The 25004-nt window shown below is 48.9% G+C and overlaps 1 protein-coding gene across 1 annotated transcript in view; it reads left to right on the top strand.

Annotated features, from left to right (window-relative positions):
• The first annotated feature begins 11322 nt into the window (after positions 1 to 11322).
• Positions 11323 to 25004, top strand: part of arhgdig (Rho GDP dissociation inhibitor (GDI) gamma) — a 53048-nt gene continuing 39366 nt past the window's right edge. Inside the window, exon 1 of the mRNA XM_071375788.1 lies at positions 11323 to 11482. The gene's annotated coding sequence lies outside the window, so the exon portion shown is untranslated. The remainder of the gene's footprint in view (positions 11483 to 25004) is intronic.

The raw sequence follows: 25004 nt of genomic DNA, 5'->3' as shown, positions 1-25004 counted from the left end.
ATCCCCATATCCGTCTCTCCTCTCCCTATCCCCATATCCGTCTCTCCTCTCCCTATCCCCCCATCCGTCTCTCCTCTCCCTGTCCCCCCATCCGTCTCTCCTCTCCCTGTCCCCCCATCCGTCTCTCCTCTCCCTGTCCCCCCATCCGTCTCTCCTCTCCCTATCCCCCCATCCGTCTCTCCTCTCCCTATCCCCCCATCCGTCTCTCCTCTCCCTATCCCCCCATCCGTCTCTCCTCTCCCTGTCCCCCCATCCGTCTCTCCTCTCCCTGTCCCCCCATCCGTCTCTCCTCTCCCTTTCCCCCCATCCGTCTCTCCTCTCCCTATCCCCCCATCCGTCTCTCCTCTCCCTATCCCCCCATCCATCTCTCCTCTCCCTATCCCCCCATCCGTCTCTCCTCTCCCTGTCCCCCCATCCGTCTCTCCTCTCCCTATCCCCATATCCGTCTCTCCTCTCCCTATCCCCCCATCCGTCTCTCCTCTCCCTATCCCCATATCCGTCTCTCCTCTCCCTATCCCCCCATCCGTCTCTCCTCTCCCTATCCCCCCATCCGTCTCTCCTCTCCCTATCCCCCCATCCGTCTCTCCTCTCCCTGTCCCCCCATCCGTCTCTCCTCTCCCTGTCCCCCCATCCGTCTCTCCTCTCCCTGTCCCCCCATCCGTCTCTCCTCTCCCTTTCCCCCCATCCGTCTCTCCTCTCCCTATCCCCCCATCCGTCTCTCCTCTCCCTATCCCCCCATCCGTCTCTCCTCTCCCTGTCCCCCCATCCGTCTCTCCTCTCCCTATCCCCATATCCGTCTCTCCTCTCCCTATCCCCCCATCCGTCTCTCCTCTCCCTATCCCCATATCCGTCTCTCCTCTCCCTGTCCCCCCATCCGTCTCTCCTCTCCCTCTTCCCCCCCTCTCTTCTCTCCCTACCCCCCCATATCCGTCTCTCCTCTCCCTATCCCCATATCCGTCTCTCCTCTCCCTATCCCCCCATCCGTCTCTCCTCTCCCTATCCCCATATCCGTCTCTCCTCTCCCTATCCCCATATCCTTCTCTCCTCTCCCTATCCCACCATCCGTCTCTCCTCTCCCTATCCCCCCATCCGTCTCTCCTCTCCCTATCCCCCCATCCGTCTCTCCTCTCCCTCTCCCCCCATCCGTCTCTCCTCTCCCTCTCCCCTTATCCGTCTCTCCTCTCCCTATCCCCATATCCGTCTCTCCTCTCCCTATCCCCATATCCGTCTCTCCTCTCCCTATCCCCATATCCGTCTCTCCTCTCCCTATCCCCCCATCCGTCTCTCCTCTCCCTATCCCCATATCCGTCTCTCCTCTCCCTATCCCCCCATCCGTCTCTCCTCTCCCTATCCCCATATCCGTCTCTCCTCTCCCTGTCCCCCCATCCGTCTCTCCTCTCCCTATCCCCTTATCCGTCTCTCCTCTCCCTATCCCCTATCCGTCTCTCCTCTCACTATCCCCCCGTCCGTCTCTCCTCTCCCTATCCCCATATCCGTCTCTCCTCTCCCTATCCCCATATCCGTCTCTCCTCTCCCTATCCCCATATCCGTCTCTCCTCTCCCTATCCCCTTATCCGTCTCTCCTCTCACTATCCCCCCGTCCGTCTCTCCTCTCCCTATCCCCATATCCGTCTCTCCTCTCCCTGTCCCCCCATCCGTCTCTCCTCTCCCTATCCCCATATCCGTCTCTCCTCTCCCTATCCCCTTATCCGTCTCTCCTCTCCCTATCCCCTTATCCGTCTCTCCTCTCACTATCCCCCCGTCCGTCTCTCCTCTCCCTATCCCCATATCCGTCTCTCCTCTCCCTATCCCCATATCCGTCTCTCCTCTCCCTATCCCCCCATCCGTCTCTCCTCTCCCTGTCCCCCCATCCGTCTCTCCTCTCCCTATCCCCCCATCCGTCTCTCCTCTCCCTATCCCCCCATCCGTCTCTCCTCTCCCTATCCCCCCATCCGTCTCTCCTCTCCCTATCCCCCCATCCGTCTCTCCTCTCCCTATCCCCCCATCCGTCTCTCCTCTCCCTATCCCCCCATCCGTCTCTCCTCTCCCTGTCCCCCCATCCGTCTCTCCTCTCCCTGTCCCCCCATCCGTCTCTCCTCTCCCTTTCCCCCCATCCGTCTCTCCTCTCCCTATCCCCCCATCCGTCTCTCCTCTCCCTATCCCCCCATCCGTCTCTCCTCTCCCTGTCCCCCCATCCGTCTCTCCTCTCCCTATCCCCATATCCGTCTCTCCTCTCCCTATCCCCCCATCCGTCTCTCCTCTCCCTATCCCCATATCCGTCTCTCCTCTCCCTGTCCCCCCATCCGTCTCTCCTCTCCCTCTTCCCCCCTCTCTTCTCTCCCTACCCCCCCATATCCGTCTCTCCTCTCCCTATCCCCATATCCGTCTCTCCTCTCCCTATCCCCCCATCCGTCTCTCCTCTCCCTATCCCCCCATCCGTCTCTCCTCTCCCTCTCCCCCCATCCGTCTCTCCTCTCCCTATCCCCTTATCCGTTCTCCTCTCCCTATCCCCATATCCGTCTCTCCTCTCCCTATCCCCATATCCGTCTCTCCTCTCCCTATCCCCATATCCGTCTCTCCTCTCCCTATCCCCATATCCGTCTCTCCTCTCCCTCTCCCCCCATCCGTCTCTCCTCTCCCTATCCCCCCATCCGTTCTCCTCTCCCTATCCCCATATCCGTCTCTCCTCTCCCTATCCCCCCATCCGTCTCTCCTCTCCCTATCCCCATATCCGTCTCTCCTCTCCCTGTCCCCCCATCCGTCTCTCCTCTCCCTCTTCCCCCCCTCTCTTCTCTCCCTACCCCCCCATATCCGTCTCTCCTCTCCCTATCCCCATATCCGTCTCTCCTCTCCCTATCCCCCCATCCGTCTCTCCTCTCCCTATCCCCCCATCCGTCTCTCCTCTCCCTCTCCCCCCATCCGTCTCTCCTCTCCCTATCCCCTTATCCGTTCTCCTCTCCCTATCCCCATATCCGTCTCTCCTCTCCCTATCCCCATATCCGTCTCTCCTCTCCCTATCCCCATATCCGTCTCTCCTCTCCCTATCCCCCCATCCGTCTCTCCTCTCCCTATCCCCATATCCGTCTCTCCTCTCCCTATCCCCCCATCCGTCTCTCCTCTCCCTATCCCCCCATCCGTCTCTCCTCTCCCTATCCCCCCATCCGTCTCTCCTCTCCCTATCCCCATATCCGTCTCTCCTCTCCCTATCCCCCCATCCGTCTCTCCTCTCCCTATCCCCATATCCGTCTCTCCTCTCCCTATCCCACCATCCGTCTCTCCTCTCCCTATCCCCCCATCCGTCTCTCCTCTCCCTATCCCCCCATCCGTCTCTCCTCTCCCTATCCCCTTATCCGTCTCTCCTCTCCCTATCCCCATATCCGTCTCTCCTCTCCCTATCCCCATATCCGTCTCTCCTCTCCCTATCCCCATATCCGTCTCTCCTCTCCCTATCCCCCCATCCGTCTCTCCTCTCCCTATCCCCATATCCGTCTCTCCTCTCCCTATCCCCCCATCCGTCTCTCCTCTCCCTATCCCCATATCCGTCTCTCCTCTCCCTGTCCCCCCATCCGTCTCTCCTCTCCCTATCCCCTTATCCGTCTCTCCTCTCCCTATCCCCTATCCGTCTCTCCTCTCACTATCCCCCCGTCCGTCTCTCCTCTCCCTATCCCCATATCCGTCTCTCCTCTCCCTATCCCCATATCCGTCTCTCCTCTCCCTATCCCCATATCCGTCTCTCCTCTCCCTATCCCCTTATCCGTCTCTCCTCTCACTATCCCCCCGTCCGTCTCTCCTCTCCCTATCCCCATATCCGTCTCTCCTCTCCCTGTCCCCCCATCCGTCTCTCCTCTCCCTATCCCCATATCCGTCTCTCCTCTCCCTATCCCCTTATCCGTCTCTCCTCTCCCTATCCCCTTATCCGTCTCTCCTCTCCCTATCCCCTTATCCGTCTCTCCTCTCACTATCCCCCCGTCCGTCTCTCCTCTCCCTATCCCCATATCCGTCTCTCCTCTACCTATCCCCATATCCGTCTCTCCTCTCCCTATCCCCCCATCCGTCTCTCCTCTCCCTGTCCCCCCATCCGTCTCTCCTCTCCCTATCCCCCCATCCGTCTCTCCTCTCCCTATCCCCCCATCCGTCTCTCCTCTCCCTATCCCCCCATCCGTCTCTCCTCTCCCTATCCCCCCATCCGTCTCTCCTCTCCCTATCCCCCCATCCGTCTCTCCTCTCCCTGTCCCCCCATCCGTCTCTCCTCTCCCTGTCCCCCCATCCGTCTCTCCTCTCCCTGTCCCCCCATCCGTCTCTCCTCTCCCTTTCCCCCCATCCGTCTCTCCTCTCCCTGTCCCCCCATCCGTCTCTCCTCTCCCTATCCCCCCATCCGTCTCTCCTCTCCCTGTCCCCCCATCCGTCTCTCCTCTCCCTATCCCCATATCCGTCTCTCCTCTCCCTATCCCCCCATCCGTCTCTCCTCTCCCTATCCCCATATCCGTCTCTCCTCTCCCTGTCCCCCCATCCGTCTCTCCTCTCCCTCTTCCCCCCCTCTCTTCTCTCCCTACCCCCCCATATCCGTCTCTCCTCTCCCTATCCCCATATCCGTCTCTCCTCTCCCTATCCCCCCATCCGTCTCTCCTCTCCCTATCCCCCCATCCGTCTCTCCTCTCCCTCTCCCCCCATCCGTCTCTCCTCTCCCTATCCCCTTATCCGTTCTCCTCTCCCTATCCCCATATCCGTCTCTCCTCTCCCTATCCCCATATCCGTCTCTCCTCTCCCTATCCCCATATCCGTCTCTCCTCTCCCTCTCCCCCCATCCGTCTCTCCTCTCCCTATCCCCTTATCCGTTCTCCTCTCCCTATCCCCATATCCGTCTCTCCTCTCCCTATCCCCCCATCCGTCTCTCCTCTCCCTATCCCCATATCCGTCTCTCCTCTCCCTGTCCCCCCATCCGTCTCTCCTCTCCCTCTTCCCCCCCTCTCTTCTCTCCCTACCCCCCCATATCCGTCTCTCCTCTCCCTATCCCCATATCCGTCTCTCCTCTCCCTATCCCCCCATCCGTCTCTCCTCTCCCTATCCCCCCATCCGTCTCTCCTCTCCCTCTCCCCCCATCCGTCTCTCCTCTCCCTATCCCCTTATCCGTTCTCCTCTCCCTATCCCCATATCCGTCTCTCCTCTCCCTCTCCCCCCATCCGTCTCTCCTCTCCCTATCCCCTTATCCGTTCTCCTCTCCCTATCCCCATATCCGTCTCTCCTCTCCCTATCCCCATATCCGTCTCTCCTCTCCCTATCCCCATATCCGTCTCTCCTCTCCCTATCCCCCCATCCGTCTCTCCTCTCCCTATCCCCATATCCGTCTCTCCTCTCCCTATCCCCCCATCCGTCTCTCCTCTCCCTATCCCCATATCCGTCTCTCCTCTCCCTGTCCCCCCATCCGTCTCTCCTCTCCCTATCCCCATATCCGTCTCTCCTCTCCCTATCCCCTTATCCGTCTCTCCTCTCCCTATCCCCTTATCCGTCTCTCCTCTCACTATCCCCCCGTCCGTCTCTCCTCTCCCTATCCCCATATCCGTCTCTCCTCTCCCTATCCCCATATCCGTCTCTCCTCTCCCTATCCCCCCATCCGTCTCTCCTCTCCCTGTCCCCCCATCCGTCTCTCCTCTCCCTGTCCCCCCATCCGTCTCTCCTCTCCCTATCCCCCCATCCGTCTCTCCTCTCCCTATCCCCCCATCCGTCTCTCCTCTCCCTATCCCCCCATCCGTCTCTCCTCTCCCTATCCCCCCATCCGTCTCTCCTCTCCCTGTCCCCCCATCCGTCTCTCCTCTCCCTGTCCCCCCATCCGTCTCTCCTCTCCCTGTCCCCCCATCCGTCTCTCCTCTCCCTTTCCCCCCATCCGTCTCTCCTCTCCCTATCCCCCCATCCGTCTCTCCTCTCCCTGTCCCCCCATCCGTCTCTCCTCTCCCTGTCCCCCCATCCGTCTCTCCTCTCCCTATCCCCATATCCGTCTCTCCTCTCCCTATCCCCCCATCCGTCTCTCCTCTCCCTATCCCCATATCCGTCTCTCCTCTCCCTGTCCCCCCATCCGTCTCTCCTCTCCCTCTTCCCCCCCCCTCTTCTCTCCCTACCCCCCCATATCCGTCTCTCCTCTCCCTATCCCCATATCCGTCTCTCCTCTCCCTATCCCCCCATCCGTCTCTCCTCTCCCTATCCCCATATCCGTCTCTCCTCTCCCTATCCCCATATCCGTCTCTCCTCTCCCTATCCCCCCATCCGTCTCTCCTCTCCCTATCCCCCCATCCGTCTCTCCTCTCCCTATCCCCATATCCGTCTCTCCTCTCCCTATCCCCCCATCCGTCTCTCCTCTCCCTCTCCCCCCATCCGTCTCTCCTCTCCCTATCCCCTTATCCGTCTCTCCTCTCCCTATCCCCATATCCGTCTCTCCTCTCCCTATCCCCATATCCGTCTCTCCTCTCCCTATCCCCATATCCGTCTCTCCTCTCCCTATCCCCCCATCCGTCTCTCCTCTCCTTATCCCCCCATCCGTCTCTCCTCTCCCTATCCCCATATCCGGCTCTCCTCTCCCTATCCCCCCATCCGTCTCTCCTCTCCCTCTTCCCCCATCCGTCTCTCCTCTCCCTATCCCCTTATCCGTCTCTCCTCTCCCTATCCCCATATCCGTCTCTCCTCTCCCTATCCCCATATCCGTCTCTCCTCTCCCTATCCCCATATCCGTCTCTCCTCTCCCTATCCCCCCATCCGTCTCTCCTCTCCCTATCCCCTTATCCGTCTCTCCTCTCCCTATCCCCATATCCGTCTCTCCTCTCCCTATCCCCCCATCCGTCTCTCCTCTCCCTATCCCCCCATCCGTCTCTCCTCTCCCTATCCCCATATCCGTCTCTCCTCTCCCTATCCCCCCATCCGTCTCTCCTCTCCCTATCCCCCCATCCGTATCTCCTCTCCCTATCCCCATATCCGTCTCTCCTCTCACTATCCCCCCATCCGTCTCTCCTCTCCCTATCCCCCCATCCGTCTCTCCTCTCCCTATCCCCCCCCGTCTCTCCTCTCCCTATCCCCCCATCCGTCTCTCCTCTCCCTATCCCCATATCCGTCTCTCCTCTCCCTCTACTAGGTTGCAGTACTACCTAAATAAAAGTAAGATGACCAGAACTGTCTGAATGACTTGATGGATGATACAGACATAGGAATAGATATAATAGATAGGATCAATGCCATACAGATATTATCTACAGTAAATTCTATTCACTTGATATATGGTACAAACATAGAAATAGGTAAAATAGATAGGATAACTTCCATACAGTTGGTGTCATCTCGAGTAAATTATATTCTATTCACTTGATGGATGGTACAGACATAGAAGTATGTAGAATTGATAGGATCAATGCTATACAGTTGGTGTCATTATCTAGAGTATATTCTATTCTATTCTATTCACTTGATGCATGGTACAGACATAGAAATAGGTAGAATAGATAGGATCAATGCTATACAGTTGGTGTCATTATCTAGAGTATATTCACTCCTATCCACTTGCTGCATAGTAGGCCTACAGACATATAATAGGTAGACTGGAAATAATGTCCCCTGTCTCATGTCTACTCTACTCTATTGCATTCCCTTTCAAGCCTGTTATCAAAGTGTACATTATCTATTGTCACAGACCCCAGGTCGATGCACATATAACATCTCCCCACTGCTTCTATACCTGACACGAGATTCATCCCAAAATCACAATCCTAACAACGGCTAATTCCCCCCCAGTTCCCTTCCTTATCGCCAATAGTTTACATGCACGAAGTACTATCTCCACTTGGACTCCTTGATCAAAGTGCTGTCTCCACTTGGACTCCTTGACCAAAGTACTGTCTCCACTTGGACTCCTTGACCAAAGTACTGTCTCCATTTGGACTCCTTGACCAAAGTACTGTCTTCACTTGGACTCCTTGACCAAAGTACTGTCTCCACTTGGACTCCTTGACCAAAGTACTGTCTCCACTTGGACTCCTTGACCAAAGTACTGTCTCCAGTTAGGCACCTTGATCAAAGTACTGTCTTCACTTGGACTCCTTGACCAAAGTACTGTCTCCACTTGGACTCCTTGACCAAAGTACTGTCTCCACTTGGACTCCTTGACCAAAGTACTGTCTCCACTTGGACTCCTTGACCAAAGTACTGTCTCCACTTGGACTCCTTGACCAAAGTACTGTCTCCAGTTAGGCACAACTTATTCTGTCGAACAAGGGATAGTACTAGTAGTCCCCTAGAGAGAACAAGGGATAGTACTAGTAGACCCCTAGAGAGAACAAGGGATAGTACTAGTAGACCCCTAGAGAGAACAAGGGATAGTACTAGTAGTCCCCTAGAGAGAACAAGGGATAGTACTAGTAGTCCCCTAGAGAGAACAAGGGATAGTACTAGTAGTCCCCTAGAGAGAACAAGGGATAGTACTAGTAGTCCCCTAGAGAGAACAAGGGATAGTACTAGTAGTCCCCCAGAGAGAACAAGGGATAGTACTAGTAGTCCCCCAGAGAGAACAAGGGATAGTACTAGTAGTCCCCTAGAGAGAACAAGGGATAGTACTAGTAGTCCCCTAGAGAGAACAAGGGATAGTACTAGTAGTCCCCTAGAGAGAACAAGGGATAGTACTAGTAGTCCCCTAGAGAGAACAAGGGATAGTACTAGTAGTCCCCTAGAGAGAACAAGGGATAGTACTAGTAGACCCCTAGAGAGAACAAGGGATAGTACTAGTAGTCCCCTAGAGAGAACAAGGGATAGTACTAGTAGACCCCTAGAGAGAACAAGGGATAGTACTAGTAGTCCCCTAGAGAGAACAAGGGATAGTACTAGTAGACCCCTAGAGAGAACAAGGGATATTACTAGTAGTCCCCTAGAGAGAACAAGGGATAGTACTAGTAGTCCCCTAGAGAGAACAAGGGATAGTACTAGTAGTCCCCTAGAGAGAACAAGGGATAGTACTAGTAGTCCCCTAGAGAGAACAAGGGATAGTACTAGTAGTCCCCTAGAGAGAACAAGGGATAGTACTAGTAGTCCCCTAGAGAGAACAAGGGATAGTACTAGTAGTCCCCTAGAGAGAACAAGGGATAGTACTAGTAGTCCCCTAGAGAGAACAAGGGATAGTACTAGTAGTCCCCTAGAGAGAACAAGGGATAGTACTAGTAGTCCCCTAGAGAGAACAAGGGATAGTACTAGTAGACCCCTAGAGAGAACAAGGGATAGTACTAGTAGACCCCTAGAGAGAACAAGGGATAGTACTAGTAGTCCCCTAGAGAGAACAAGGGATAGTACTAGTAGTCCCCTAGAGAGAACAAGGGATAGTACTAGTAGTCCCCTAGAGAGAACAAGGGATAGTACTAGTAGTCCCCTAGAGAGAACAAGGGATAGTACTAGTAGACCCCTAGAGAGAACAAGGGATAGTACTAGTAGACCCCTAGAGAGAACAAGGGATAGTACTAGTAGTCCCCTAGAGAGAACAAGGGATAGTACTAGTAGTCCCCTAGAGAGAACAAGGGATAGTACTAGTAGTCCCCTAGAGAGAACAAGGGATAGTACTAGTAGTCCCCTAGAGAGAACAAGGGATAGTACTAGTAGTCCCCTAGAGAGAACAAGGGATAGTACTAGTAGTCCCCTAGAGAGAACAAGGGATAGTACTAGTAGTCCCCTAGAGAGAACAAGGGATAGTACTAGTAGTCCCCTAGAGAGAACAAGGGATAGTACTAGTAGTCCCCTAGAGAGAACAAGGGATAGTACTAGTAGTCCCCTAGAGAGAACAAGGGATAGTACTAGTAGACCCCTAGAGAGAACAAGGGATAGTACTAGTAGTCCCCTAGAGAGAACAAGGGATAGTACTAGTAGACCCCTAGAGAGAACAAGGGATAGTACTAGTAGTCCCCTAGAGAGAACAAGGGATAGTACTAGTAGTCCCCTAGAGAGAACAAGGGATAGTACTAGTAGTCCCCTAGAGAGAACAAGGGATAGTACTAGTAGTCCCCTAGAGAGAACAAGGGATAGTACTAGTAGTCCCCTAGAGAGAACAAGGGATAGTACTAGTAGTCCCCTAGAGAGAACAAGGGATAGTACTAGTAGTCCCCTAGAGAGAACAAGGGATAGTACTAGTAGTCCCCTAGAGAGAACAAGGGATAGTACTAGTAGTCCCCTAGAGAGAACAAGGGATAGTACTAGTAGTCCCCTAGAGAGAACAAGGGATAGTACTAGTAGACCCCTAGAGAGAACAAGGGATAGTACTAGTAGTCCCCTAGAGAGAACAAGGGATAGTACTAGTAGACCCCTAGGGAGAACAAGGGATAGTACTAGTAGTCCCCTAGAGAGAACAAGGGATAGTACTAGTAGTCCCCTAGAGAGAACAAGGGATAGTACTAGTAGTCCCCTAGAGAGAACAAGGGATAGTACTAGTAGACCCCTAGAGAGAACAAGGGATAGTATTAGTAGTCCCCTAGAGAGAACAAGGGATAGTACTAGTAGTCCCCTAGAGAGAACAAGGGATAGTACTAGTAGTCCCCTAGAGAGAACAAGGGATAGTACTAGTAGTCCCCTAGAGAGAACAAGGGATAGTACTAGTAGTCCCCTAGAGAGAACAAGGGATAGTACTAGTAGTCCCCTAGAGAGAACAAGGGATAGTACTAGTAGACCCCTAGAGAGAACAAGCCTGCTTTATTTAATGTCTCCTCTCAACAAACAACCCAACCTGGTCTCAGAGCATTTCATATTATTCTTTACGTAAAAACGAGACACTCCCTTTAGTATGATATGTTATTTTTGGTGTGGTTACATAAGACAGATGGTTACTTAAGACCAAAAATGAAAAGAGGGTGGTTGGTTGGGGTGGATGGGTGAACGTGAACGCGAATGTCAAAGGTTGCGAGGTCTAATCTCATCATGGACAATGTTAGCATTTTAGCAATTTAGCTACTATTCAACTACTTGCCATGTTAGCTAACCCTTCCCCTAAACCTAACCTTAAACATTTAACCTAACCCTAGCCTAGCTAACGTTAGCGAGTCTACCTACAATTTCGTAACATTGTACGTTTTTCAAATTCGTAACATATAATGCAAATTGTAATTCGTAAAATATCCTACTAAATGGGTGATGGACATCCACAAAATAATACATACTTTCTTTTGTATGATATATTATGTTTTGTATCTCGGGTTTGCGTAAAGAATAATATGAAATGCTCTGAGACCAGGTTGAACAAAGAAACCACAGTCTTTTCTTTAACCGGGGAAAGACGTGTACAGCTACAGAAGACATCAGTAACGAAGTAACGGATGTACAAAAAGACTGGTGTCATTTTGTGTGTACCGATCTTATTGGTAGATACGTTTATTTCCTGCTCAGAGAAAGTGAGAGTGAGAGAGAGAGAGACGCAGGAGAAATAGTTTGATTTCTGCGCAAGAAAAGTTTTACAGAACAAGTGTCCTTTGCTAAAAAGGTAAGATACATAATTTATCATCTAATGCAACAGTATAATGTTGTGTGTGTTGTTTTGCTTGTAGGTTTGAGGAGTTTCCGTGGTAAATTGTCGGGTGATTGACGCAGTTGCAGAGAGATTTGCTCATTTGATGCGCGTTGATTGTCTATAGATGATTTTGCGCGCATTGATAAAGTTGAGGGAAAGCACCTGACATCGGAAAGCCTGCCGTAGTCCTATCTGTAAACAGTTTTTGTACTTTTGAAAGACATCAGATACAGAAAACGTTTCCCATTCGGGAAGGAGCTAGGCCTACAGTAGTCTAGTGTGTTCTCTCTACACAGTGGCCCCTTTTTAAATGTTGCTCTAAATTACAGCAAACGCTCTCCCCTACTTATTAAGTGTAGGCCTACACTCGTTTCTCTATTGAGGTCCGGTTTAGGTAGTGATTTAGGTGGAGGAACAAGTAGAGCCTGAACCAGAGAGCCTGTCAGCAGACCCTGCCTTGCTCTAATGGCTAGTGATGAGTCGTTCGCGAACGAACGGAAAGTGTTTCTGCAAAGAAATTACAAAATTATTCTCTAAAGAGGGCGAATCCCCAGTGCAGGAACATTAAATACCGTGGAGAGTTAATCAATCTGGTCCACGCTGATATTTTCAGTACAGGCCATCTAATAATTTGGCCAGCTAAAAATGTATTTCAACGCGCATTTCCCGATCTGACATAATGGTAGCCTACCTTTTAGGCTTTACTTTGGATATATATATTTCTTTCATGGTTCTAGATCGATTATTAAGCTTTTTGAACGAAGAGTCGTTTGGGATCCATCCCTACACGTTTAAACAGCACCTTAGATTGGTCCCTTCACGTTTAACCAGCTCCCTAGATGGGTCCCATCCCTACGTAGGTATTTAACCAGCACCCTAGATGGGTCCTATCCCTACGTAGTTGTTTAACCAGCTCCCTAGTATGCCTAGAGGGCATTACACTGACATCAGCACTCTGCCTGCATCCTAAGGAAATAGGGTGCCAAAGTAGTGCACTATATAGGGAATAGGGTGCCAAAGTAGGGCTCTATACAGTGAATAGGTTGCCATTTAGGGCACGGCCTCTGACCACCGCCTGAGTGTAGACACAGATAGATTAAACAGATTGACTTTAAAGAGAAGATTCACCATCATTAAATATTGATTCATAGAGACTATTTATTATTCATCTGAATAATCTTACATTATTGATGTTGAACGCTGGTCAGAAATATCAGGACCAGGGTAGAAGGGTTGGAGACATCTGCGCTCCAAATGGCACCCTATTCCCTATATAGTTCACTACTTTGGCACCCTGTTCCCTATATAGTGCACTACTTTGGCACCCTGTTCCCTATATAGTGCACCACTAAGCTGATCCTAGATCTGTAGTTCAGGTTAGTGTTGGGGGGAGGGGAAGCTGATCCTAGATCTGTAGTTCAGGTTAGTATTGGGGGGAGGGGAAGTTGATCCTAGACCTGTAGTTCAGGTTAGTATTGGGGGGAGGGGAAGTTGATCCTAGAGCTGTAGTTCAGGTTAGTATTGGGGGGAGGGGAAGTTGATCCTAGATCTGTAGTTCAGGTTAGTATTGGGGGGAGGGGAGGCTGATCCTAGAGCTGTAGTTCAGGTTAGTATTGGGGGGAGGGGAAGCTGATCCTAGAGCTGTCAGTCAGCTGATCCTAGATCTGTAGTTCAGGTTAGTATTGGGGGGAGGGGAAGCTGATCCTAGATCTGTAGTTCAGGTTAGTATTGGGGGGGAGGGGAAGCTGATCCTAGATCTGTAGTTCAGGTTAGTATTGGGGGGAGGGGAAGCTGATCCTAGATCTGTCAGTCAGCTGATCCTAGAGCTGTCAGTCAGCTGATCCTGGAGCTGTCAGTCAGCTGATCCTAGAGCTGTAAGTCAGCTGATCCTAGATCTGTCAGTCAGCTGATCCTAGATCTGTCAGTCAGCTGATCCTAGAGCTGTTGTTCAGCTGATCCTAGAGCTGATAATAAATGATTATAAGGGATATTATATCTTACTATGATAAGTATATACAGTGGGGAGAACAAGTATTTGATACACTGCCGATTTTGCAGGTTTTCCTACTTACAAAGCATGTAGAGGTCTGTAATTTTTATCATAGGTACACTTCAACTGTGAGAGACGGAATCTAAAACAAAAATCCAGAAAATCACATTGTATGATTTTTAACTAATTAATTTGCATTTTATTGCATGACATAAGTATTTGATCACCTACCAACCAGTAAGAATTCCGTCTCTCACAGACCTGTTAGTTTTTCTTTAAGAAGCCCTCCTGTTCTCCACTCATTACCTGTATTAACTGCACCTGTTTGAACTCGTTACCTGTATAAAAGACACCTGTCCACACACTCAATCAAACAGACTCCAACCTCTCCACAATGGCCAAGACCAGAGAGCTGTGTAAGGACATCAGGGATAAAATTGTAGACCTGCACAAGGCTGGGATGGGCTACAGGACAATAGGCAAGCAGCTTGGGGAGAAGGCAACAACTGTTGGCGCAATTATTAGAAAATGGAAGAAGTTGAAGATGACGGTCAATCACCCTCGGTCTGGGGCTCCATGCAAGATCTCACCTCGTGGGGCATCAATGATCATGAGGAAGGTGAGGGATCAGCCCAGAACTACCCGGCAGGACCTGGTCAATGACCTGAAGAGAGCTGGGACCACAGTCTCAAAGAAAACCATTAGTAACACACTACGCCGTCATGGATTAAAATCCTGCAGCGTACACAAGGTCCCCCTGCTCAAGCCAGCGCATGTCCAGGCCCGTCTGAAGTTTGCCAATGACCATCTGGATGATCCAGAGGAGGAATGGGAGAAGGTCATGTGGTCTGATGAGACAAAAATAGAGCTTTTTGGTCTAAACTCCACTCGCCGTGTTTGGAAGAAGAAGAAGGATGAGTACAACCTCAAGAACACCATCCCAACCATGAAGCATGGAAGTGGAAACATCATTCTTTGGGGATGCTTTTCTGCAAAGGGGACAGGACGACTGCACCGTATTGAGGGGAGGATGGATGGGGCCATGTATCGCGAGATCTTGGCCAACAACCTCCTTCCCTCAGTAAGAGCATTGAAGATGGGTCGTAGCTGGGTCTTCCAGCATGACAACGACCCGAAACACACAGCCAGGGCAACTAAGGAGTGGCTCCGTAAGAAGCATTTCAAGGTCCTGGAGTGGCCTAGCCAGTCTCCAGATCTGAACCCAATAGAAAATCTTTGGAGGGAGCTGAAAGTCCGTATTGCCCAGCGACAGCCCCGAAACCTGAAGGATCTGGAGAAGGTCTGTATGGAGGAGTGGGCCAAAATCCCTGCTGCAGTGTGTGCAAACCTGGTCAAGAACTACAGGAAACGTATGATCTCTGTAATTGCAAACAAAGGTTTCTGTACCAAATATTAAGTTCTGCTTTTCTGATGTATCAAATACTTATGTCATGGAATAAAATGCAAATTAATTACTTAAAAATCATACAATGTGATTTTCTGGATTTTTGTTTTAGATTCCGTCTCTCACAGTTGAAGTGTACCTATGATCAAAATTACTGACCTCTACATGCTTTGTAAGTAGGAAAACCTGCAAAATCGACAGTGTATCAAATACTTGTTCTCCCCACTGTATATACAGTAATCCCTCGTTTATCGCGGGGGTTACGTTCCGAAAATGACCCGCGATAAGTGAAATCCGCGAAATAGAAAACTTCTTTTTTTTTTACAATTAGCAACTATTACATGTATACAAATACAGTGACTCACGTGTAGGCCGTTTCACTGCTCTTCAGACTGGGCCGCTGCATCCTGACTGCGCTCTGCAGTGTTCTCTTCTTCTGAAGCCCGCGGTGCAGGTGTGTTTGTTCGGGAGAAGAGCATAGTGATAGGCAGCTGTTGTCGCTCTTTTTTCTTCTTTGCAAAAAGATCCTTGTACACCGACATGCCACCATCGATTACGTTGGAGAACTGTAATGAACGGCTCATCAAAGGGTCCCATTCCTCAGCTACTCGCTTAAGTTCAGTGGCCATTCGCACCATGGTTGCTAAGCGACCAAGCGTTAGTCCTTCCTTCCTTCCTGGCCAACTTAATGTAAATTTGCCAAGCTGTTTTATGTACGTACACATAACTGCACGAGACGACAAAATGATAACACAATTCGTAGCATGTTTTGATACAAGAAGCGGGAGTGAGTTTTTAGCGAATCAGAATGCAGAGCACAATGCACCAAAAAAAAATAAAAAATGCATTATGAAAATCCGCGAAATAGCGAATCCGCGATAAGTGAACCGCGAAGTGGCGAGGGATCACTGTAATAACTAAGTTATTATAACCAGTAATAATGCATTAGTCTTTCTGTTGGTTGTTGGTGTGAAACTACAAGTTAATATTGTTGATCAACCCATTGTTGAGAAATGTTGGTCTGTCTTCCTCATTTGAGTCAGCATGTGTGTGTGTGCCTGTGTGTGTGTGTGTGCCTGCGTGTGTGTGTGTGCCTGCGTGTGCCTGTGTGTGTATGTGTGTGCGTGCCTGCGTGTGTGTGTGTGTGTTTGCTTGCATGTGTGTGTGTGCCTGCGTGTGCCTGCGTGTGTGTGCCTGCGTGTGTGTGCCTGCGTGTGCCTGCGTGTGTGTGCCTGCGTGTGTGTGCCTGCGTGTGCCTGCGTGTGTGTGCCTGCGTGTGCCTGCGTGCGTGTGCCTGCGTGCGTGTGCCTGCGTGTGTGTGCCTGCGTGTGCCTGCGTGTGTGTGCCTGTGTGTGCCTGCGTGTGCCTGTGTGTGCCTGCGTGTGCCTGTGTGCCTGCATGTGTGTGTGTGTGCCTGCGTGTGTGTGTGCCTGCGTGTGTGTGTGTGCCTGTGTGTGTGCCTGCGGGCGTGCATGTGTGTGTGCGTTTGTGAGAAAGAATACACCATATTATTTGTTAATTCTGTGTTTGAATCTGTGTGTGTGTCTTCCGCTCCTTTTGAGAATCTTTTTTTGTCATCTTCATTTCCTCCTGAACTGTAGCTAACAGTAGAACAAGTCAGACCAGCTTCTCATCTCTCACCATCCTCACTGAACAGGCCTACAAACAGAATACAGTCCTGGAGAATTATTGTTATCCATCCATTAGCTGTGTGTTTGTCTTAATATGACCCTCCTCACTCCCCTCTATACCAGCCCCCTGAGACTCATTAACCCAGGTTATTAACCCCTATCTGACCACCCCTCTATACCAGCCCCTGAGACTCCTTAACCCAGGTTATTAACCCCTATCTGACCACCCCTCTATACCAGCCCCCTGAGACTCCTTAACCCAGGTTATTAACCCCTATCTGACCACCCCTCTATACCAGCCCCCCGAGACTCATTAACCCAGTGTATTAACCCCTATCTGACCACCCCTCTATACCAGCCCCTGAGACTCCTTAACCCAGGTTATTAACCCCTATCTGACCACCCCTCTATACCAGCCCCTGAGACTCATTAACCCAGGTTATTAACCCCTATCTGACCACCCCTCTATACCAGCCCCTGAGACTCATTAACCCAGTGTATTAACCCCTATCTGACCACCCCTCTATACCAGCCCCCTGAGACTCCTTAACCCAGGTTATTAACCCCTATCTGACCACCCCTCTATACCAGCCCCTGAGACTCCTTAACCCAGGTTATTAACCCCTATCTGACTACCCCTCTATACCAGCCCCTGGGACTCATTAACCCAGGTTATTAACCCCTATCTGACCACCCCTCTATACCAGCCCCCTGAGACTCCTTAACCCAGGTTATTAACCCCTATCTGACCACCCCTCTATACCAGCCCCCGAGACTCCTTAACCCAGTGTATTAACCCCTATCTGACCACCCCTCTATACCAGCCCCCTGAGACTCCTTAACCCAGGTTATTAACCCCTATCTGACCACCCCTCTATACCAGCCCCTGAGACTCCTTAACCCAGGTTATTAACCCCTATCTGACTACCCCTCTATACCAGCCCCTGGGACTCATTAACCCAGGTTATTAACCCCTATCTGACCACCCCTCTATACCAGCCCCTGAGACTCACTAACCCAGGTTATTAACCCCTATCTGACCACCCCTCTATACCAGCCCCCTGAGACTCATTAACCCAGGTTATTAACCCCTATCTGACCACCCCTCTATACCAGCCCCTGATACTCCTTAACCCAGGTTATTAACCCCTATCTGACTACCCCTCTATACCAGCCCCTGGGACTCATTAACCCAGGTTATTAACCCCTATCTGACCACCCCTCTATACCAGCCCCTGAGACTCATTAACCCAGGTTATTAACCCCTATCTGACCACCCCTCTATACCAGCCCCCTGATACTCCTTAACCCAGGTTATTAACCCCTATCTGACCACCCCTCTATACCAGCCCCTGAGACTCATTAACCCAGGTTATTAACCCCTATCTGACCACCCCTCTATACCAGCCCCTGATACTCCTTAACCCAGGTTATTAACCCCTATCTGACCACCCCTCTATACCAGCCCCCTGAGACTCATTAACCCAGGTTATTAACCCCTATCTGACCACCCCTCTATACCAGCCCCTGAGACTCATTAACCCCTATCTGACCACCCCTCTATACCAGCCCCTGAGACTCATTAACCCAGGTTATTAACCCCTATCTGACCACCCCTCTATACCAGCCCCTGAGACTCATTAACCCAGGTTATTAACCCCTATCTGACCACCCCTCTATACCAGCCCCTGATACTCATTAACCCAGGTTATTAACCCCTATCTGACCACCCCTCTATACCAGCCCCCTGAGACTCCTTAACCCAGGTTATTAACCCCTATCTGACCACCCCTCTATACCAGCCCCCTGAGACTCATTAACCCAGGTTATTAACCCCTATCTGACCACCCCTCTATACCAGCCCCCTGATACTCCTTAACCCAGGTTATTAACCCCTATCTGACCACCCCTCTATACCAGCCCCTGAGACTCATTAACCCAGGTTATTAACCCCTATCTGACCACCCCTCTATACCAGCCCCTGATACTCATTAACCCAGGTTATTAACCCCTATCTGACCACCCCTCTATACCAGCCCCTGGGACTCATTAACCCAGTGTATTAACCCCTATCTGACCATCAGTACAGTGGCATGGTTATGGTTGGCAGTAAACCACATCATTAATCCCAGTTATCTATATAAACATTATAGAGATGTATCTCCTACTACATGACTTGGTTTATTACATAGACATCCCATTACTCACTGGTGGACATTGGTATCCTAGCAACAGGACAAAAAAAATCTGCCTCCTTTGTCAGGAAAACTGAACATAGATTCTGGTGAGTGTCAACTGATCCTAGATCTGTGCCTGCTAGAGGAAACTTCTACCCAAGTCAATGTTTTATTGGTTGCATAGACAGATTTGCAGATGTTATCGCAGGTGCAGCGAAATGCTTGTGTTTTCTAGCTCCAACAGTGTAGTAATATCTAGCAATACAAAACAATACACACATAATCCAGGAAATTAAGAAATATCAGAATGAGAAATGTTAGTATCAAAAAAATATATAAATACATTTATCAGACAATATAACATGGGTATGAAACTAAACGACTTGTTTACTGGTCTAATTACATTGGTAACCTGTTAATAATGAGCAATAAGGCTCATCGGGGTTTTGTGGTATATGAGCAATATACCACGGCTAAGGGCTGTATCCAGGCTGTAGACTCTGTGATGCGTTGTGTCTGAGAACGGCCATATACCACACCTCCTCTGGCCTACATTGCTTAAATATACATGGATTGTACAAAACATCAGGAAAACCTGCTCGTTCCATGACATAGACTGACCAGGTGAATCCAGATGAAAGCTATGATACCTTATTGATGTCACTTGTTAAATCCACTTCAATCAGTGTAGATGAAGGGGAGGAGACAGGTTAAATAAGGATTTTTAAGCCTTGAGACAATTGAGACATGGCTTGTGTCTGTGTGCCCTTCAGAGGGTGAATGGGCAAGACAAAATATTTGTGCCTTTGAACGGGGTATTGTAGTAGGTGCCAAGTGCACCAGTTTGTGTCAAGAACTGAAACTCTGCTGGGTTTCCCACGCACAACAGTTTCCTGTGTGTATCAAGAATAGTCAAACACCGAAAGGACATCCAGACAACTTGACTCCACTGTGGGAAGCATTGGCATCAACATGGGCCAGCATCCCTGTGGAACACTTTCCAACTGAGGCAGTTCTGAAGGCAACTCAATGTTAGTTCTTGTTCATGTTTGTACACTCAGTGTATAATGGTGTGTATAGATGGTGTGTATAGATGGTGTGTATAGATGGTGTGTATAGATGGTGTGTATAGATGGTGTGTATAGATGGTGTGTATAGATGGTGTGTATAATGGTGTGTGTAGATGGGGTGTATAGATGATGTATAGATGGTGTGTATAGACTGTGTGTATAGATGGTGTGTATAATGGTGTGTTTATAGATGGTGTGTATAGATGGTGTATAGAAGATGTATAGATGGTGTGTGTATAGACGGTGTGTATAATGGTGTGTGTATAGATGGTGTATAGAAGATGTATAGATGGTGTGTGTATAGACGGTGTGTATAATGGTGTGTATAGACGGTGTGTATTGACGGTGTGTATAATGGTATGTATAGACGGTGTGTATAGACAGTGTGTATAGATGGTGTGTATAGACGGTGTGTATAGACAGTGTGTATAATGGGGTGTATAATGGTGTGTATAGATGGGGTGAATAATGGTGTGTGTATAGATGGTGTGTATAGATGGGGTGTATAGATGGGGTGTATAGATGGGGTGTATAATGGTGTGTGTATAGATGGTGTGTATAGATGGGGTGTATAGATGGTGTGTATAATGGTGTGTGTATAGATGGGGTGTATAGATGGGGTGTATAGATGGTGTGTGTATAGATGGGGTGTGTATAGATGGGGTGTATAGATGGGGTGTATAATGGTGTGTGTATAGATGGTGTGTATAGATGGCGTGTATAATGGTGTGTATAGATGGTGTGTATAGATGGTGTGTATATGGCGTGTATGGTGTGTATAGATGGTGTGTATAGACGGTGTGTATAGATGGTGTGTGTAGATGGTGTGCATAATGGTGTGTGTAGATGGTGTGTATATATGGGATGAATAGATGGGGTGTATAGATGGGGTGTATAGATGGGGTGTGAATAGACGGGGTGTATAATGGTATGTATAGATGGGGTGAATAGATGGGGTGTATAGATGGGGTGTATAATGGTGTGTGTATAGATGGGGTGTATAGATGGGGTGTATAATGGTGTGTGTATAGATGGGGTGTATAGATGGTGTGTATAATGGTGTGTGTATAGATGGGGTGAATAGATGGTGTGTATAATGGTGTGTGTGTGTATAGATGGGGTGTATAGATGGGGTGTATAGATGGTGTGTGTATAGATGGGGTGTATAGATGGGGTGTATAGATGGGGTGTGTATAGATGGGGTGTGTATAGATGGGGTGTATAGATGGTGTGTATAGATGGCGTGTATAAAGGTGTGTATAGATGGTGTGTATAGACGGTGTGTATAGACGGTGTGTATAGATGGTGTGTGTAGATGGTGTGCATAATGGTGTGTGTAGATGGTGTGTATAGATGGGGTGTATAGATGGGGTGTATAGATGGTGTGTGTATAGATGGGGTGAATAGATGGGGTGTATAGATGGTGTGTATAATGGTGTGTGTATAGATGGGGTGTATAGATGGGGTGTATAGATGGTGTGTGTATAGATGGGGTGTGTATAGACGGGGTGTATAATGGTATGTATAGATGGGGTGAATAGATGGGGTGTATAGATGGGGTGTATAATGGTGTGTGTGTATAGATGGGGTGTATAGATGGGGTGTATATTGGTGTGTGTATAGATGGGGTGTATAGATGGTGTGTATAATGGTGTGTGTATAGATGGGGTGAATAGATGGTGTGTATAATGGTGTGTGTGTGTATAGATGGGGTGTATAGATGGTGTGTGTATAGATGGGGTGTATAGATGGGGTGTATAGATGGGGTGTGTATAGATGGGGTGTGTATAGATGGGGTGTATAGATGGGGTGTATAGATGGGGTGTATATAGATGGTGTGTATAGATGGCGTGTATAAAGGTGTGTATAGATGGTGTGTATAGACGGTGTGTGTAGATGGTGTGCATAATGGTGTGTGTAGATGGTGTGTATATATGGGGTGAATAGATGGGGTGAATAGATGGGGTGTATAGATGGGGTGTGTATAGATGGTGTGTATAATGGTATGTATAGATGGTGTGTATAAATGGTGTGTATAGATGGTGTGTAGAATGGTATGTATAGATGGTGTGTAGACAGTATGGACAGTATATGAATAGATAAGATGTGTACAGCAGTAGTTGTATAGGATGATCCTTGACTAGAATACAGTATATACATATGAAGTGGGTGAAACCGTATGTAAACATTATTAAAAGTGTTCAATGACTCTATGTACATAGGGCAGCAGTCTCTAAGGTGCAGGGTAGAGTACCTGGTGGTAGTCGGTTAGTGACAGTGGTATTGGGTTGAACAGGCCAGGTCTCGGGTGGCTGAGGTCCTTGAAAACTGGTTACCAACGTAATTAGAACAGTAAATAAGTAATTTTGTTCAATAAAAAAAATGACACTTCTAATTGTGTTGGTAACCAGTTTATAATAGCAACAAGTCACCTCTGGGAGCGGGGTGAACAGGTCCTTGATGATCTTCTTGGCCTTCCTGTGACATCGGGTGCTGTAGATGTCCTGGAGGGAAGGCAGTGTGCCCCCGGTGAAGCGTTGGGCAGACCGCACCACCCTCTGGAGAGCCCTGCGGTTGTGGGCAGTGCAGTTGCCTTACCAGGCGGTGATAGAATTGTGTATCTGTAAAAGTTTGTGAGGGTTTTAGGTGCCAAGTCGAATTTCTTCAGCCTCCTGAGGTTGAAGAGGCGCTGTTGTGCTTTCTTCACCACGCTGTCGGTGTGGGCTGGACCATTTCAGGTCCTCAGTGATGTGGACGCAGAGGAACTTGAGGATTCTCCACTGCGGCCCCGTCGATGTGGATGGGGCCGTGCGCTCTCTGCTGTCTCCTGTAGGGATTGGAACCTAAATTATTTATCCAATTGTTTCGTTCTGAAGAGAACCATTATATTTTTAGTTCTGTTCCAATGTTCCGACCAGCAAAATTAAGTTCTGAACTGGTTATAACCCCCCCCCCCCCCCTTTTTAAACCTCTGAAATAAATCAAAAATGCAATTTAGCTGGACATTAAATGACTTCAGGATAGAGCAGCTTGCTGTGGAGCAGGATGTACATGGACAGACAAGTGTAGGGTACGAGATGGCGCTGGGCATGCTGTTCTTATCTGAATTAGGCCGACAACATGATACCTATGGAGGAACGGCTTCTATGAAGGCCTCTCGTACAAGACAGTACAGCGTAAAATAGAAAGTGCCATTTTCCTGAAGAATTGTGTGCTTGATTCAGCTGTCCAGAAGTATGTTATTCAGAGGTCAACAAACTGACATCATAAAGCAAACATTCCCAGAAGTTATTTTCCCACCATAATAGTAAAACTAGAATGGAAACAAAGAATAACAATACTAGTATGTATTCAAATAACAGTGTAATCTGATCCCAGGGCCGGGATTCAATCCGTATTTAAAGGGGATTTCTGATTGAATGGGGCATCTGCAGCGTTTACTGTGAACGTTGGGATTGATACTAGATCTGTGGTTAGTGTTGTGCTAGGATTGATCCTAGATCTGTGGTTAGTGTTGTGCTAGGATTGATCCTAGATCTGTGGTTAGTGTTGTGCTAGGATTGCTCCTAGATCTGTGGTTAGTGTTGTGCTAGGATTGATCCTAGATCTGTGGTTAGTGTTGTGTTAGGATTGATCCTAGATCTGTGGTTAGTGTTGTGCTAGGATTGATCCTAGATCTGTGGTCAGTGTTATGCTAGGATTGATCCTAGATCTGTGGTTAGTGTTGTGCTAGGATTGCTCCTAGATCTGTGGTTAGTGTTGTGCTAGGATTGATCCTAGATCTGTGGTTAGTGTTGTGTTAGGATTGATCCTAGATCTGTGGTTAGTGTTGTGCTAGGATTGCTCCTAGATCTGTGGTCAGTGTTGTGCTAGGATTGCTCCTAGATCTGTGGTTAGTGTTGTGCTAGGATTGCTCCTAGATCTGTGGTTAGTGTTGTGCTAGGATTGATCCTAGATCTGTGGTTAGTGTTGTGCTAGGATTGATCCTAGATCTGTGGTCAGTGTTATGCTAGGATTGATCCTAGATCTGTGGTTAGTGTTGTGTTAGGATTGATCCTAGATCTGTGGTTAGTGTTGTGCTAGGATTGATCCTAGATCTGTGGTTAGTGTTGTGTTAGGGTTGATCCTAGATCTGTGGTTAGTGTTGTGTTAGGATTGATCCTAGATCTGTGGTTAGTGTTGTGCTAGGATTGATCCTAGATCTGTGGTCAGTGTTATGCAAGGATTGATCCTAGATCTGTGGTTAGTGTTGTGCTAGGATTGATCCTAGATCTGTGGTTAGTGTTGTGCTAGGATTGATCCTAGATCTGTGGTTAGTGTTGTGCTAGGATTGATCCTAGATCTGTGGTTAGTGTTGTGCTAGGATTGATCCTAGATCTGTGGTTAGTGTTGTGCTAGGTATGATCCTTGATCAGGGTCCTGTTTCCAAAGCTCTCTACTACACAAGCTGCCAACATACCTCACTTCATTGGGCTCCCGAGTGGCGCAGCAGTCTAAGGCACTGCATCTCAGTGCTAGAGGAGAAGGGAGTAATGAAGGGAGGTATGGTGGACTGTTTATTAGTTTTGGAAGGGAGTAATGAAGGGAGGTATGTTGGACTGTTTAGTAGTTTTGGAAGGGAGAAGGGAGTAATGAAGGGAGATATGTTGGACTGTTTAGTAGTTTTGGAAGGGAGTAATGAAGGGAGGTATGTTGGACTGTTTAGTAGTTTTGGAAGGGAGTAATGAAGGGAGGTATGTTGGACTGTTTAGTAGTTTTGGAAGGGAGTAATGAAGGGAGGTATGTTGGACTGTTTAGTAGTTTTGGAAGGGAGTAATGAAGGGAGGTATGTTGGACTGTTTAGTAGTTTTGGAAGGGAGTAATGAAGGGAGGTATGTTGGACTGTTTAGTAGTTTTGGAAGGGAGAAGGGAGTAAAGAAGTGAGATATGGTGGACTGTTTAGTAGTTTTGGAAAGGAGAAGGGAGTAATGAAGTGAGATATGGTGGACTGTTTAGTAGTTTTGGAAAGGAGAAGGGAGTAATGAAGTGAGATATGTTGGACTGTTTAGTAGTTTTGGAAAGGAGAAGGGAGTAATGAAGTGAGATATGGTGGACTGTTTAGTAGTTTTGGAAAGGAGAAGGGAGTAATGAAGTGAGATATGTTGGACTGTTTAGTAGTTTTGGAAAGGAGAAGGGAGTAATGAAGTGAGATATGTTGGACTGTTTAGTAGTTTTGGAAAGGA

Source organism: Salvelinus alpinus, chromosome 1 (assembly GCF_045679555.1).
Source record: "Salvelinus alpinus chromosome 1, SLU_Salpinus.1, whole genome shotgun sequence".
Taxonomy (NCBI): Eukaryota; Metazoa; Chordata; class Actinopteri; order Salmoniformes; family Salmonidae; genus Salvelinus; species Salvelinus alpinus.
This window is presented reverse-complemented; position numbering and strand designations above follow the sequence as displayed.